The sequence below is a fragment of the Equus caballus genome, chromosome 21, assembly GCF_041296265.1.
Source record: "Equus caballus isolate H_3958 breed thoroughbred chromosome 21, TB-T2T, whole genome shotgun sequence".
Classification (NCBI taxonomy): domain Eukaryota; kingdom Metazoa; phylum Chordata; class Mammalia; order Perissodactyla; family Equidae; genus Equus; species Equus caballus.
In genome coordinates this window covers 43,438,719-43,454,528 of record NC_091704.1, presented here as the reverse complement: position 1 = coordinate 43,454,528, position 15,810 = coordinate 43,438,719, and the positions used below count along the sequence as shown (strand labels likewise).

At 43.4% G+C, this 15,810-nt stretch overlaps 1 pseudogene; it reads left to right on the top strand.

Moving 5' to 3' along the window:
* Window positions 1-9,248: 9,248 nt before the first annotated feature.
* LOC100053595 (MICOS complex subunit MIC27 pseudogene) lies at window positions 9,249-12,497 on the top strand (annotated as a pseudogene).
* Window positions 12,498-15,810: the final 3,313 nt, after the last annotated feature.

The following is a 15,810-nucleotide window of genomic DNA, read 5'->3' as shown; positions in this document are numbered from 1 at the left end:
CTCCAGGACACTAAGAAGTTTTCAAAGAACGAGGAGTAAGTCACTGAAGGCTGACCCAGTGAGTCCACTGAAGGCTCTCCCAGTGCCAGCTACAGGCTAGGGCAGAGGAACATAGATAGATGAGACATGAGCCATGCCCTTTGGGAGGTAGCAGTCTATTGGCATGAACCGGCACATAAACAAATAACTCCACAATGTAGCAAACACAACTGTGGAAAATTCAGGGTAGTACCTCGGGAGTCCAGAGGAGGGAGCTAGAGCACAACCTAGTCAGACCTTAAAAATGGCCTTAGAAGTGGGCTCCCTATTTCTGACAGGATTCTTTTGACTACACCTTCAGGCCACTCGCTTTCATTCTGTCCTCTGTGAAGATGGAGAACAGTTCATTGGCGTCTTCCTCATAATAAAGGCCTCAATCCATCATAAAGACCAACTCTAATGAACACACAAGTCACCAAGGACACGGTCCTGGTCTGAATATTTCATTATCAGGGAAGTCTACAAGACAGGACTTGGAATCTGTCCAGTTGAGCCACCAGGAGCTTTCTGAACATGAGCTATTCCACCCTTTCCTAGATAAGCTCTCTGTAGGGGGCTGTGCGCATACGTCACTCTGTTTCCTCCAAGGGCTGACTTAGTCTTCAACCCTGGTGGCATTTTATTTTGTGTTTTGAAAAACAGAACCCAAGTGAGATTCAGAATCATTACTAAATTAAAAAAAAAAAAAAAGGATGAATTATAAGTGCAGTAAAAGCTCCTTTTTCTGTCTTACTAATGAGGAAGGACACGTTTATTTCTGTTCTGAGCATGCTTTCAGAGGAAGGCACATGGAGGAATCCACTGCCAGAGACAGCCTTGAGAACAGGTGGCGGAACAGTCCTCGAACAGCTGTGAGCTGGGTGCTCAGAAAGGCGTCTTTGACCAACTCTCTCTCCCACAAGGCCACTCTGGACACCAGAGTCCCCACCACGGGGAGCCTCCTGAGACACAGAGCACTCTTATCAAGGAAGACTAGCCTCATTTTCAATTCACAGAGAACAACATTTCTGATGACTACTAAATGCCACCTACAACATACCCAGATAGTGAGGGGCCAGGAAACAGACCTGGTAAAATGTAAGCAGGGGAGACATGGGCAGCATGGAGTGCCCTCAGCTCAGTTGGGGTGCTGGTACAAGGCACTGGTCCCTGGATGAGTGTCTTAGTTTGCTAGGGCTGTCATAACAGGGTACCACAGGCTGGGTGGCTTGAACAACAGAGCTTTATTTTCTCACAGTTCTGGAGGCTGGAAGTCCGAGACCAAGGTGTCCACAGTGTGGGTTTCTTCTAAGCCCTCTCTCCTTGGCTTGTGGATGCCAATCTTCTCCCTATGTCTTCACATGGTCTTTCCTCTGTGTGTGTCCTTGTTCTAATCTCCTCTTCTTATAAGGACACCAGTCATATTGGAGTAGGGCTCACTCCACTGACTCATTTAACCTTAATTACCTCTTTAAAGACCCTATCTCCAAATACAGTCACATTCTGAGGCACCAGGGGATAGGACTTCAACATACGACTTTTGGGGAGACACAATTCAGCCCATAACAAGGAGTGAAAAGGGAAACGTGGAATGAGGAAAAGAAGGATGAGGCTAGGAATCCACCAGTGGGAGCACTAAAACAGGTTTGATCATGAAAGGCTGGGGGGCAGGAGTGAAGGATTTCAGCTGCCACCTCTCTGCTGATGACTTCAAAACCTAATTATCCAGCTACAACCTCTCTCTCATGTTCTATTTCCACATTTCCAAAGGCCTACTGGACCTGTGCCACCTGGATGACCTGCCAACATCTTAAACAAACACAGGAAAACAAATTGAACTCGTTTCTGATTTCTATTATTGCTGTTACCAAACTTCTAGGAATTTTCGATCCTTTCCTTCTATATCACCAAGGTCCTTTGCTCTTGCTTTGTTGTGTCTCTTGTATCCATTCCTTTTTCTGAGGCCAATTACTGTCACATCTCCTCCAGCCACTATTATCTGGACCACTGAAAACACCTCCCAACAAGTCTCCCTACCTCCAGACTCTCCTTCTACCAATCCGTCTACACATACCACTCTCAGATTAATCTTTCTAACCCTGCTTTCACCATGAATCTACCTCTGCTCTAAAACTTTCCATGGCTCCCTGCTACCAGGAAAATATTAACTATATAACCCAGCATTCCAGGCCTTCCACAGTCTGGCCTCTTCAAGTCTGATAGCCCACTCCTCCCCTAAACATTCTGGAAAAAGCTGGAAATGAATGAATGCATGAACACAAACCCTCCATTCCATAAGATAAGTAAATCCTCTTATTTACTGTCACCTTGTAATGTGCCATGTATATGTTCATGTGCCCAGCATTTCCTCCTCCACCCATCTAAATCCAACCTTTCTTCCAGTTCCAACATCAGTCCTGCCTCCTCCATTCCTACTTTTCCTGGTTACCGAAAATATCTTATCTTACTTCACTCAACAGCACTTACTGTCTGTAGTACCCCCATTTAGCACCTAAGTATGATATTTTTCACTATTTCTGTCTGTTGTCTTACTCCACAACCACATAAGCAGACACCTTGCATTATACTTCTTTGCAATCCCCATGACACATAATAATAACCAAAAACATTCATTGAGTGTTTACCACGTGCCAGGCACTGTGCTAAGTGTTTTCTACATTATCTCATTTAATTCAAATAACAATCCACCAAGGTAGGCACTATTATTACCTCCACTTTACAGATGAAGAGACTGAGGATTAGAAAGGTTAGGTAACTGGTCCAAAGTAACATAACTAGCAGAGCTAGGACTCAAACACAGGTCTGTGTGACTCAAATGTTCCTGCTAATAGTACCTTTCACAGAGTAAGTGTTGAACATACGCTTGTGAATTAATTAAGGCTATGCCTGCCACCAAAGCAATTGAGGTGTGTGGCAGGCAGAATAATGGGGCCCAAAGATGTCCACACCTTGATGCTCAGGCCCATGAACATGTTACATTACATGGCAAAGGAAAATTAAGGTTGCAAATGGAAGTAAGTTGCTAATCAGAGGACCTTTAAATAGGGAGATTGTCCTGGATTATGTAGGCGGGCCCAATGTAATCACAAAAGTCCTTAAAAGTAGAAGAGGGAAGCAGAAGAGAGAGTCAGGAGTGATGCAAATGTAAGAGGAATCTGCCCTGCCACTGCTGGCTGTGAAGGTGGATGAACAGGCGTTAAGCCAAGGAATACTGGCAGCCTCTGAAAGCTAGAAGGGCAAGGAGACAGATTGTGCCCTAGACCTTGCAGCCAGGAGCGCAAATCCTGCTGACACTTTTTCACCCAGTGAACCTTGTGTCAGATTTCTAACCTAAGGAATTTGGTTGTTTTAAGCCACCAAACTTGTGGTAATTTGTTACAGCAACATAAGAAACTAATTCGGCGTGTGTAGATTCCCAGCCAGCCCTAACTCATCCTGATGAATGGGCAATGCCCAGGTGAAACGTACATAGGCTGCTTTCTGTGGAACCCGATTATCTGTCTTCCATGTCCTCGGCAATTCTTCATAGGCAGAAACTGTACTACTCCCAGCATCAACTGTTTCCCGTCCTGACCCTCTCCCACCCTGTCCGTGCCCTATTCTGAAAATGGCCTTACCAAGAAGGACACGAAACTGAGTGAAAGCCACATGTTCGTGACAGAACTCTCTCAGGAAGATTATTATTAGAATCAAAACATGTACTGTACCTTTTAAAATATCATTACCTAGTGCTTTTATTCGGAAGCAGTTCCCATATAGCATCTCTGGTGTCTGTGCCAGCCCTTTAGTGTGCATAAATGGCAGTTTCCAGTGCACATCGTGGCTTTTGGATTGCAGTTTTTGAGCCAATTCCAAGAATTTTACTCCTAAGAGGCCCAAATAGCACTGCAGAAAAATGTGTTTTTTGAAATGGCAGGAAAACTAACAGTTTAGTATTTTTTGCACCGTTTTAAGTAAGCGATATGCAGCTGGCAGGTGACAGGAGACTTTAGTATAGATTCCCAGACTCATGGCCCTTTTTGCTGAGCCATCCTGACTTTGTGGTTTTACCTAGTTGCATTGCTAGGGTCTTTAACCATGTGTAGGCTGTGGACACACTTGCAAAGGTGGTGGTGTGGACACCTGGATGGTTTGGCGCTGGGATTAACATGGCTATTCCCCATCCCCGTTGATGGATTTCCAGTCATCACCTGGACTCTCACCCGCTCTGCCACTTCCCTTGTAAATCAGTCCATTACATCTCAGCTAGGGTCAGTTTGATGTGTACGTCAGTAATGGAAACAATAACAGCTACCACCCTGCTATTTTCCAGGCACTTTACATACACATTATCATTTAACATGCAGATTAGCACCGTGGTTAGCGCGTGGACTTCGCAGTTAGATCCTCTTGTTTCCAATCCTAGCCCCTACCACTCACCAGCTGTGTGACCTTGGGCACATTCCTTAACGTCTCTAGGACTCAGTTTTCCCATCTGTGCAATGGCAATTTAAAAAGTACTTCTTTACAAGGTTGTTGTGAGGATCGAGTGTTCAGAAGAGTCTCGTAACAGAGTCAATACCGCCTAAGAGGGTTAGCACTTCACGACCTGGTGACGTAAGTATGAGAACACCGCAGCGCAGAAAAAGTATCAACTTGCCCAAGGTCACATAACTTGAGCGAGAGGCAGAGACAGGATTCGGTGCCAGGTCATTGTGTTTGGAAGGCTGTGTACTTTCCACCCTGTTGCACCATCTCACTTTTGTGCCCGATTCCTTCTGAACCACCCCCGGCCCACCCTCATCCCGCCCATCCAAAGACGAAAACAGGCGGTTTCCCGCGCCCCATCTCCACCCCGGGAGCTCCCAGGAACGCTAGAGAAAACCAGGAAAATTGAAAAGTGCGCCTTCCCTCCCGCCCCAGGCGTGGTCTCAGGAGAAGCCAACAGGTCCGCCCTCCGCCCGCGTCTGCCGCCCCGGCACCTGGGCACCGGCCGTAGGCGCAGTGCCTCCCTCCCCGAGCCGCGCCCTTACGCCCGAGCTGAGCCTCGCCGGGGTGCGCGGCGCTCAGGGCGCAGGGCGCGCACCGTGGGGCAGCCTCGCCGACTCCCGCCCGAGAGCTGCCTGGTGGGAATCCCTCCCCAGCTGGGGAGGAAGGCAGTTGTTTTCCTCCTGGTGGAACGTTCCACTTGAAATCGTTCCACAAGGGCTGTTCTCGCCTCCGACTCCGGGAAGAACTGTAATTAACACAGCAACAAACGCCCACGACGCTAACTGGCAAAGGGAGTGTAACACGAGCCGCTTCTCCAACCGAACTGGGCCAATTGCTTTCCCTTCTTGCCTCCCCATTTGGTCTGTTTCGGTTTCGCAGTCATCCAACTGTGGCGTTTCTTAAAACATGTCAGTGGCTGGTGTTTGTGTTTTGGGTTGAGCAGTTTCACACACGTCGCTGGAGACGGTGCTCGACCAGCTGCTGCGCCGGGTCCTTGCTTTCTGCGGCTTCGGGAGCGTCAGGTAGAAAAATGAAGCGACTAGAAGAGTGGGAGGGAGGATGAGGAAGGACGCCTGCGTCCTCGATTGTCTGGAGTTGGTCGGCAGCCTCCTCCGGACGAGGACAGGTAAAACCGGTCTGCCAGGTCTCCGGGGGCAGCGTTGCAGACGTCCCGCGTGAGTCGCGTGGTCGGCTCGCGGCGGCGCTCACCTGGCGGCTGCGCTCCAACTCTGGCCCAGACGCCCGGGCAGGGGCAATGAGAGAAGGGAGAGGGGCCGGGGCCTGCAAACAGCACTGAGAGCCCAGCCAGGCGCGACCCCAGGTGCGGTAGCTTGGGGTGGGGGTGTGAGAGCGCTCTGACTTCTTTGTCTACAGTTATAAGGGTCTGATCTCTGATGTGGCCATTACAAATAACCTTGGTCCGGCCAAGTGTGGTCCAGCAAGTGTGGACTAGCAGCATTGGCATCACGTGGGAGCTTGTTCCATGCAGAATCTCAGGCCCTGCCCTAGGCCTGTTGATTCACAACGTACGCTTTAACAAGATCCCTAGGTGATTTCTAGGCACACGAAAGTTTGTATAATGTATATACCTCTCTCTAACGTCTTTCCATCAGTGTTCTGTAGTGTCAACACATTACCTTCAAAATTTGTGGGAAAGGCATGGCCTTTGGAGAAATATAACCCTGCCCTCAGCGAAAGGTCTCAACCAGTTTGATGCTTAGCCGCCGCTCTCTGCTAGTTACTGCTGTACGGTAATGAGTGGAGGGAAGGCAGAGCCTGCTACACTGTCCAACCCAGAAACATTCAGAGACGAGATGGGGAGCCAAAACCCAAACAAGAAGAGCTAAATAACTGTAAGAGATAATGATTCGAGAGGTTACACAAGGCAGAATAACTCTCATATGAGCAGCTTAAACAGTATGTGCTACATATTTAGTACATTCACTGGACTAAATGACTACCACCAATTTTGTAGATGTGTGCTCTATATATATACAGATTCATAGATATATAAACATATATATGTATATGTGTGTATGATTTAAAGAGAGGCAGAGACACGGGGAGACAGAATACATATTCTAACATAGTGCCTTACACGTAGTTGATGACCAGTATTTATTGAATCAATAGCTGGATCCTGTTACAACATATTCTCCTGGAAAGAGAAGAATTTTGTGTTTTAAACCAAACCAGCATGGATCTGTTCCAAAATAAAATGTATTACCAAACCAACCGTTCATTTACTCTGTCTTTTAAAACAATTATACACATATCCACCATAGATACATGGCCCCCATTTGAGCGTAATGGATTGTAGGAGCCCAGAGGGGCCCAACAAAGCTTCTTCAAGAATCCTGCTAAGTCCTCCCAGTCAGAATGGCCCAACATGCTACACGTCCATTAAGGCCTCCCAGGTCACAGTACCCTCATAGATCATAGACCGTAATCAGAGCCGTTTAAGTCTTATGAGCTATTGATCTGCAAGCCAAACATTTTCAAACTGGCTTCACTGAGTGGCCTGTACTAGCGCCAATTTATTCTGTCGAGTACTCAAAGTTCCCTAACTAGGCACTGAACCTTGTGAGTTGTGCATCTTGGGTACCAGTGAGAAGCAGGAGGGGAGCATCCCCCCGTCTCTTGGTGGTTAGAAGGATCTTTACAATTTCTAAAAATCATTTATTTATTTTTTTTCTCTGCAATGGTTTGTTGGCATTGGCCCACCAAATTGGAGCTATTACAGGCCATGCAGAGGGATCTCCTTGAGATATAGGTAGAGAAGGGAAAGGATGATTCTGTCTTGCACAGTTAAGGCAGCAATTGGGGAAAAAAAAACAATCTTTAATATTTACACCCTAACCAAATTAGGCTTTTCAGTTTTACAAGTTACACTTGTTTTATGATGAGAGCTCACTAGAGTTCACCAGAGCCTATGTGGATATACTATCTAACAAAAACTATTGGACAAAGATGAGTTGTCAAATGCCAATGAATAATGAAAAATCATTAGGAAGCAGTTGGCATGTACAGTGTTTACATTCTGAAAGCTTTCTTTGTCTCCACCCTTACATTAAAACAAAACTAAAATTTCTTCCCAAAACTTCCAGGAGAGCTGAGCAGCAAATATGCAAACTGGAAGAGAGTAATGCATTTCTGATGGCAGTCCACATGACTACTTTGCCTGGTATCATTTATTGTAAAACATTGGAAATCTTGACGTTGAAAGAATTCAAATCTGTTTCAAATGAGAACTCTGGGAACTGAGATTTGAAGAAATTGCCTCAGGGAATATTGTTGGTAAAGTTTACAATCAGCATTATTGATTTTCAAAAGTCACCAACGTATTGTCATGGTTTTGGTAGAGCCAGCGCTGTATCCAGAAAAAAAGACAAGACAAAAAAAAAGCCTTCATCATCAGCAATGTTGAGAACCATAAAATCAATAATTAGATTTAGAGAAAAAGCCAGTGGGAGTTAAAAGCATGGTGATGCAATCAGCTAATCTGGAGCTGGTTAAAATTCTGGCATAGCATGGGCACCAGTTGCTATCTTTTGCTGATACAAACTGAAGGAATAAGAAGCAAACACAAAGCCAATTGATAATAGTAAAGATGTCCATTGTTTCTCTCTCCTGGCTTTTCTGATAATTATTTTCCAAATGTGCCATGAAGAGGATTTTTAGTGCTATTAAGAGGAAATATTCTATGGAAAATGTGTAGGAAGAAAATCCGCGAGGACATTCATGAAACAACATTGAGATTAATAATGGAATTTTTTATCCCAAGCAGAATTTAATTTTTTGTAAGCAGAAAAAGTAAAGAAGATACATCTTTAAAATTAAAAACATCTAAATATTTATTCCAGGAGGAAGTATTAGGAATCAAATGCACATATTTATAGACTGTAGTTCTGCTATTGTCGTGGATGGACGTTTGCCCTTCCTTTTGGCCACCCAGCATCTGAACCTCTTTCCGTTGTCTGAAGAACATCCTTTCCCCAGTCCCATCTCCACTCCTGAGGCAGAACCCATTTCTCACTATAGAAGCTGAAATTGCCAGGCCCTGTAATTTCTCAGCCTTCCTCTGGTTCCATTCATTAGATGCATCGCCCTCAAACTTTAATTAAAGGAGGAAAGACGGTCCAAATTTATTCTGGAGATGGGTGTTGGTGGTGGCAGCAGCAATATCTGATTTTCAAAGGCAGCAATGACAACAGCTATGATGGCAGCAGCTGGTGGCACAAATGTCAGGGATCTGAGCAGTGCAAGCTGTAGGATCTGGTGCCCAGAGGAGGCACTTCTGCAGCATGATTTGGATATTGTTCTTGGCTTGTAGCTTTCTCACAGATTCTGTGAACTGCCCAATATCCTTTAAATGAAATTCTTCAGCTTCTGAAATCATCTAGGTTTCTTTGACTGGCACAATTATCAGTCACAAGACATGAGAAAACTGCAGAATGATTTGGAGCAATTATATCCATTAGAAAGAAATGAAAATGAACTTTCATCAAATCCCCTTTGAGATAAGAATATTCTAAAGGCAGTCTTTTGCCACCAAGAAAATTAAGAGAATAAACCAGGAGCATAAACCTGTATATCCTCAAATTTAAGTATGGAAAATAGAAATGACAATTTTTATTTTTAAGCAAGTCTTTAATTCTCAGTAAGTTTTTTTTTTTTTTTAAGAAAAGATTGGTACCTGAGCTAAAAACTGTTGCCAATCTTGGGGGTTTTTTTTCTGCTTTTTCTCCCAAAATCCCCCAAGTACATAGTTGTATATTTTAGATGTGGATCCTTCTAGTTGTGGCATGTGGGATGCCGCCTCAGCATGGCCTGATGAGCGGTGCCATGTCTGAGCCCAAGATCCGAACCGGCGAAACCCTGGGCCTCCAAAGTGGAGCGCGCGAACTTAACCACTCGGCCCCGGGGCCGGCCCCCTCAGTAAGTTTTTTAATGACGATTAAATTTTTTTTCAAAATCTTCAAGATCAAGAATTTTTGGAGGGCCAGCCCCGTGGCCCAGCCCAGGTGCCAATCTTTAAAAATAAATTAAAAAAAAGAATTTTTTTTGTAATTGTTTTAAAAAAATGGTCAGAGAAATAGAGGAGGAGTTAGAGAATTCTAAATCCATCACTAAGTACAGTATTTCAAGCAGACCATGAAAGAGAGGCTCGAGTGAGAACATCAAGGATGCTGTGAATGACAGCACAAAATAAGCAAAGGTCAGTTTAGTTGAATGACGTTGGACAAGATGCTTTACAGCATGAAATCCATTTGATCTCTCAAAGAAAAATTATCAAAATTGTGTCTAGAAACAGTTAAAAACCAGCCAAATGTGACACTTACTACCCAATAAATTATAGCGCGAAATAATAGTTAACACAAAAATAGCAACAGGAGAAACACTTTTCATTAGAGGATCAAGGTTTAAGCAAACATTCCCTAATTAATCCTTTCAACAGCATCAGGAAGCTATTATTTAGTATTTTCATAGATGGCACAATGTTTTCAAAGTGTTTTACCAACAATAATTAGTCGTTCTTCTCATCAATCTTTTGAAGTAGGTCAATATCATTATCCTCATTTTAAAGAAAAGCAAGATACTAAATAAACATGTCCAGAGTGTGGAGACCACCAACATAATCCTCATCTTAATCAATTCCCATTTTTCTACCACTCCCATCCTAAGCATAGGTAAAAGCACCTTTTTGAAATTGCCACATCTTAACCCCCATTAAAAACCCAGTGAAGGAGGGTCATAGATATGGCGGCCGTTAGGATGGGAGAGCTGACAACCATGCCTACAGGTCTGATGTGTGCTTCTATAAGTGTGTATGCGGCCAAAGAAGAAGAATCCAAAAAACGGCTAGTGAAACTACAGCAGCTCCCCAGATATCCTACACCACCTCTCCAGTCTAAATCTGTTAAAGAGAAGCCTGCATTTACAAATGAGCTTTGCATCCATCCGTGCTACAACTGGTCATTATATTGGCTGATGCAAGGGTGTGTACGACTTTGTAAAAAATGGGATGATGGATACAGAACAATTTGGAAAAGATGCGTATGTCTACCTGAAAAATCCACCTCGAGATTTTCTTCTGAAAATTGGAGTCATTACAGTCTCAGGGTTGGCAGGCTTGGTTTCAGCAAGAAAAGGTTCTAGGTTTAAGAAAATTGCTTATCCAATGGGGCTGGCCACTTTAGGAGCATCTGCTTGCTACTCAGTTCAGTCGGTAATAATTGCGAAGGTAACTAGAAGAAAGGCATATGCTACAAGCAGCCAATTTACGAGGCAGTTAAATCATTGCAGACAAAGAACAACAAAAAAGAGCCACTTCCTGAACCTAAAGAAACAACTAAGCTAGGAAGGTCTGTTGGGATAGAAATACCTGCAAAAATGACTCACAACCTGAAACACTCAGTGCCTTTGCCAACAGAACTCAGCCCGGAAACAAAGACCGAATCAGAATCCACCTCAGGTGCTACACACTTTATGCCTGACCCCAAGCTCATGGATCACAGGCAGTCCCACCCAGAAGATGCAGATGTGTACAGCACTAGAAGCTGAAATAGTCTGCGTGGAGAACTACATGATGTATAAAGCTGCAAATAATGATGAAAACATCATGTGATGGGTAACTGTGATGCATAGAGTATAACTTCAACCAAGTTTTTCCCTCACATCTTCTAATGTACGGTTTGACCAGTCACATAGGTCATTAAAACACAAACTATGAACACAATCCAAACAATATTAAATGATTGATGAAAAGGCAGAGGTAGAAGTATTAGGATGCATTTGATGACTTTTTTTTTTATGAGGAAGATTAGTCCTGAGCTAACGTCTGCCACCAATCCTCCTCTTTTTGCTGAGGAAGACTGGCCCTGAGCTAACATCCATGCCCATCTTCCTCTGCTTTGTATGTGGGACACCTGCCACAGCATGGCTTGACAAGCATTGCATAGGTCCCCACCCGGGATCCCAACCAGCAAACTCCAGGCCGCCAAAGTGGAACGTGTGAACTTAACCACTGTGCCACAGGGTCAGCCCAGCATTTGATGACTTTTAAGGATTTTTATGAAAAAACAAAAATAAAGTAAATATATGAACACTGATGAGACTAAAATCTGAAAAAATATGTATGTGTCTATATACATATTTATACACATACGCATATATGTTTGCTTTAGCTTTTCTGAATTAATGTTAGCTAAGTTAGAATGGTGTGTGGGAGGATGTGTTCCCTTCTCCCCCTTTTTTTTTTCATTTTCCAGAGCTGGAATAAAATATCCATACTTGGGGGGAAAAAAACAGTGAAGGAGGCAGAATTGCCTCCACTTTGCAGATGAAAAAACTAAGGTTTCATACATACATACCTACACACACTCCTCACATCAGAGAGGTGGCTGCCTACTTTGTCTGTGTGTAAGTCCTAACTCAATCATGGTCCCAGGGTCCAAGAGGACTGCGACAGGCAACCTCTAATTTCTAAGACAATTCTCTTTCAAAGGGAAAGAAGTTTCCAAGCATCTGTGCCGCACAGTATAATGGATTTGGCAAGATCTGTTCTTCCCGTGAACAATTCGGAGCTTATTTTGTGAATAGCAGACCTGTGGACCCCCGATCCCCTCAGACTACTTTGAGGACCATTTTAAACAGAAAGATGGCACTTGTCACATATGAAAAAACAAGACAAAACTACCAGATTCACTGATGGCTTTAGGAAAAGCAATCTTGTTGGAAATAATATGAGCTGATTGGTCTTTGAGAAGAGTAATTCAAAACTGGGCAATCAGATTCAAGAAAATAGTTTTGACCAAAACAGAATCAATTTAAACTTGTTTACAAAGTTTTTTGCCATATATGGTATTTCTTCACAGAAAACACAAAAATTAACCATACAAATGTATCTTTTTTTATTCTCTGTAATTACACTGGACTTCACATTTTCCTTTTATGAGAAGAAATGTCAACTGTATGTTTTATTTGTAATTTAGTTGGACTGTTTGCTAAATGTTAGCAATTATAGCAAAATATGAATAATAAAAAAGAAAAAGTTATCAGATCGTAGTCTGACCTCCTTTTTTTTCCCCCACTGCATGAATTTTGACTGTATCAAAGAAAAATAAATTGGAATTAGTAACATGCTATTTTCCTTCATCTAACTGACAATTAAGCTAAGTGAAGCAAATTTAGCCTTGAAGTATATAAAATTATTCCACATTAAACAAAAAAGAGCTAGAGCCAGTCAGAGTATCTTCAGCCACTACTCTGTAAATGGTGTTTTGTTATCTCGGAAAAACTACTTTAGGAAATATAAGTTTTAATATAGACTATTTTTAAAACCTGTCCATTCATTAGAAGCACATTATAGTAATTCTGGTCAAATGTTTATTTTCTTTAGTTATATCTTACTGAGTGCTTCATTTAAGGAAAGTACCAGTTGGAGAAGCCAAACATGAGCTATGACAGAATTCTACAAATAGAAAATGACTTAAAAGTTTACATTGGGGAAATTCCAAAAGCAAAGATATGCCAAAACCCAACAAATCAACAATACAGGAATTTCCCCTTGATACCTTCCATGAATTCTTGTTATTTAGCTTCACTTAAGAATTGAAGCCCAAGGCCTTCCATGATCCCTTTGTTAATGATTTCTTTTTCTAATTCAAGCACTCCAAATTTAAGCAGACCCATATAACTGGAAATTGCTCCCTTTGAGGGAGTTCTGAGAGCAATGCCACTCCATCCTCATCAGATTACCTTCTCTGGGCAGCTCAGTATGTTGGGCACCATTTGGGACACCATGAAAGAGCTTGGGAAGGGTTACATACCCCAGGAATGGTGAATAGTAGAAATCAACAAGAGTGAGGGGTCATGACCGAGGCGAAGGTAGCTGGATCTGTCCCCTTTCCACTGCGTCACCCTGGGGAGCAGCTGCATGTGCAGCCAGTTAATCATATCCTCAACCTTGCCTTGCTTCTCATTAAACTGTCTACACTCTGCAGACCAAGGCTTCTTGAAACAGGTGCTAAGTCAAGGTTCAAGGTTCGTCTAACTCACAGAGTTGGTAAAGACAACACGATAACATGAGGCCCTCAAAAAAGGATAAAGTGCTGCTTATTTTAAGGCAGTACCATCACTATCTTAACATTCAGGGCCATTTACCCTGCTCCAGCTTGGCATGGGTACAAAGTAATAATAATAGCTAACAGTTGAGTGTGTAATGTGTCTGGTGCTACATAAATCTCACTTAACACTTATAACACCCTAACGTAGGCATTATTCCACTTTTTACAGATCATAAAACTGAGGTATATGGGGTTAAGCAACTACCTTGCTAGGACTGAACCTCATTTCTCTGGCCTCAGAACCCATCCCTTTAACCATATCCTAACTAAATATGCATATTGTCCTGGCCTGGGTTCCTCAGAAAGCAGAGCCTAAGGCAGAAGGCTATGTGATACCACTTTGTTAGCAGGCACAATTCAATGGAGCAGGAGTAGAGGAAAAGGGGAGGATGGCAGGGAAGTAAGAAGAACCAAAACAAGGCTGCATGATGGAGCTGGCCACCGCTAACTGCTCTTGATTGCTCAGTCTACAGAACTTTGCGCCCAACGCGTCATATCCACTGCATCTCATGATGAGAAAAAGGGAAAAATGTATCCACTGGCTCCTACCCTCTGTTGGTCCAAAGTTCACCACGTAGGGCACTAACTTCCCCACACCTCCGGGTTGCTCTTAGGTGGGCACAAACCCAGAGTTGGATCCTTTGATGGACTCAACAAGAGATGCCAGGGCTGGAGGTGAGAGGACTGTGCATGAGGTGAAGGTGAGGTGTTATCAGCTTGCACCTCAAATGAGAGTCTGTGCAGAGAGAGAGGATCTGAAGTAGTCGTAAGAGGGGTCTCATACACGTATATTCTATCATGAGATTGGATTTCCAAATGGAGCGAAAGTCAGAAATGACTCACACAAAAACCATTGAGCCATCTACAACTTGGAAGTCATTGATTGCTTCTGGAAGAACCACCTCGACTCTACCACAGAATTTAGAGTGGGTTAGGGCTGTATATACTCACACCAAAGTGAAATCGTCTCATATAGTGATTAAATACATAATTTTACCCAATACTATTCAACTATGAAAGCAACTCAGAAATCACCCCCTCTGGGAAGTCTTCCCTAATTCCCCACTTATTACATATGGGAACAAACAAACAAACAAAACCCCCCAAACTACCAGGTTCTCTGACAGCTTTATAAAAACCAAGGGGCCAGACCAGTGACATAGTGGTTAAGTTTGCTCCACTTCAGCAGCCCAGAGTTCACAGGTTCAAATCTAAGGGCACGGACCTACACCACTCATCAGCCATGCTCCATGCTGTGGTGGTGACCCACATACAAAGTAGAGGAAGACTGGCATAGATGTTAGCTCAGGACCAATCTTCCTCACCAAAGAAAAAAAGGAAAAACCAGTTTCACTGAGAATAATATGAACCGATTGGCCTTTGAGAACAATAATCCAAAACTGGGCAATCAGAGTCAAGAAAATAGTTTTAACTGAAAAGGAATCAGCTTAAACCTGTTTACAAAAGTTTTCTAAGTTCTGATAATGTCTTCTGCAAAGAGCTCTGCCAGTGCCCTTTTCGTCTTGTATGATAATTATCTGTTCATGTATCAGTCTTCCCCACTAGACTGTGAGATCCTTAAGGGAAGGGGCTGGTCTCATAGATCTTTGAATCCCCAGCACTGCGTTGTATGCTCTAGCACACATTAGGTACTTAAGGAAGGGGAAGGTGGAGGTGTGAGGACAGTGAAGGCCTGACATAGCCACTGTGGGGAGTGGGAAAGTGAGCAGCCAGAGAATGAGGGGACAGTGTTCAGGGGGTGCCAAGGGCCCACCTGGGGTTGGTGGTTGTGAAGCTGTGGTGGACACCATCTATTCACCTGTGTGACTTCTTCACCAGTGCCAAAGTGGAGAGGAGAGGGAGACTGGGAGCCAAGTGTCATAGATTTTGATGAGAGCCATGACCAGGAGGTCAGTAGGGAATAATCTAACAGGATGTTAAATGGTGTTTTCAGTTGTCTCAGGACTTTGGCTGAGACCCCAATCTAAGGATAATGGGTTATAAATGTTTACAGATTCCAAAGAAAGATGGTATCAGATGCCTACATCCAGGACTTGCAAAGAGGTAGGCCAAAGCTAGTCCTTCATCTCTTACCCATCTCTAGGCTACAAAAGGAAAAAGGAAGCATTTTTCAGAGAAAAATTCTTTAAAGAAAGTTGTCCTCTGGAGAAAA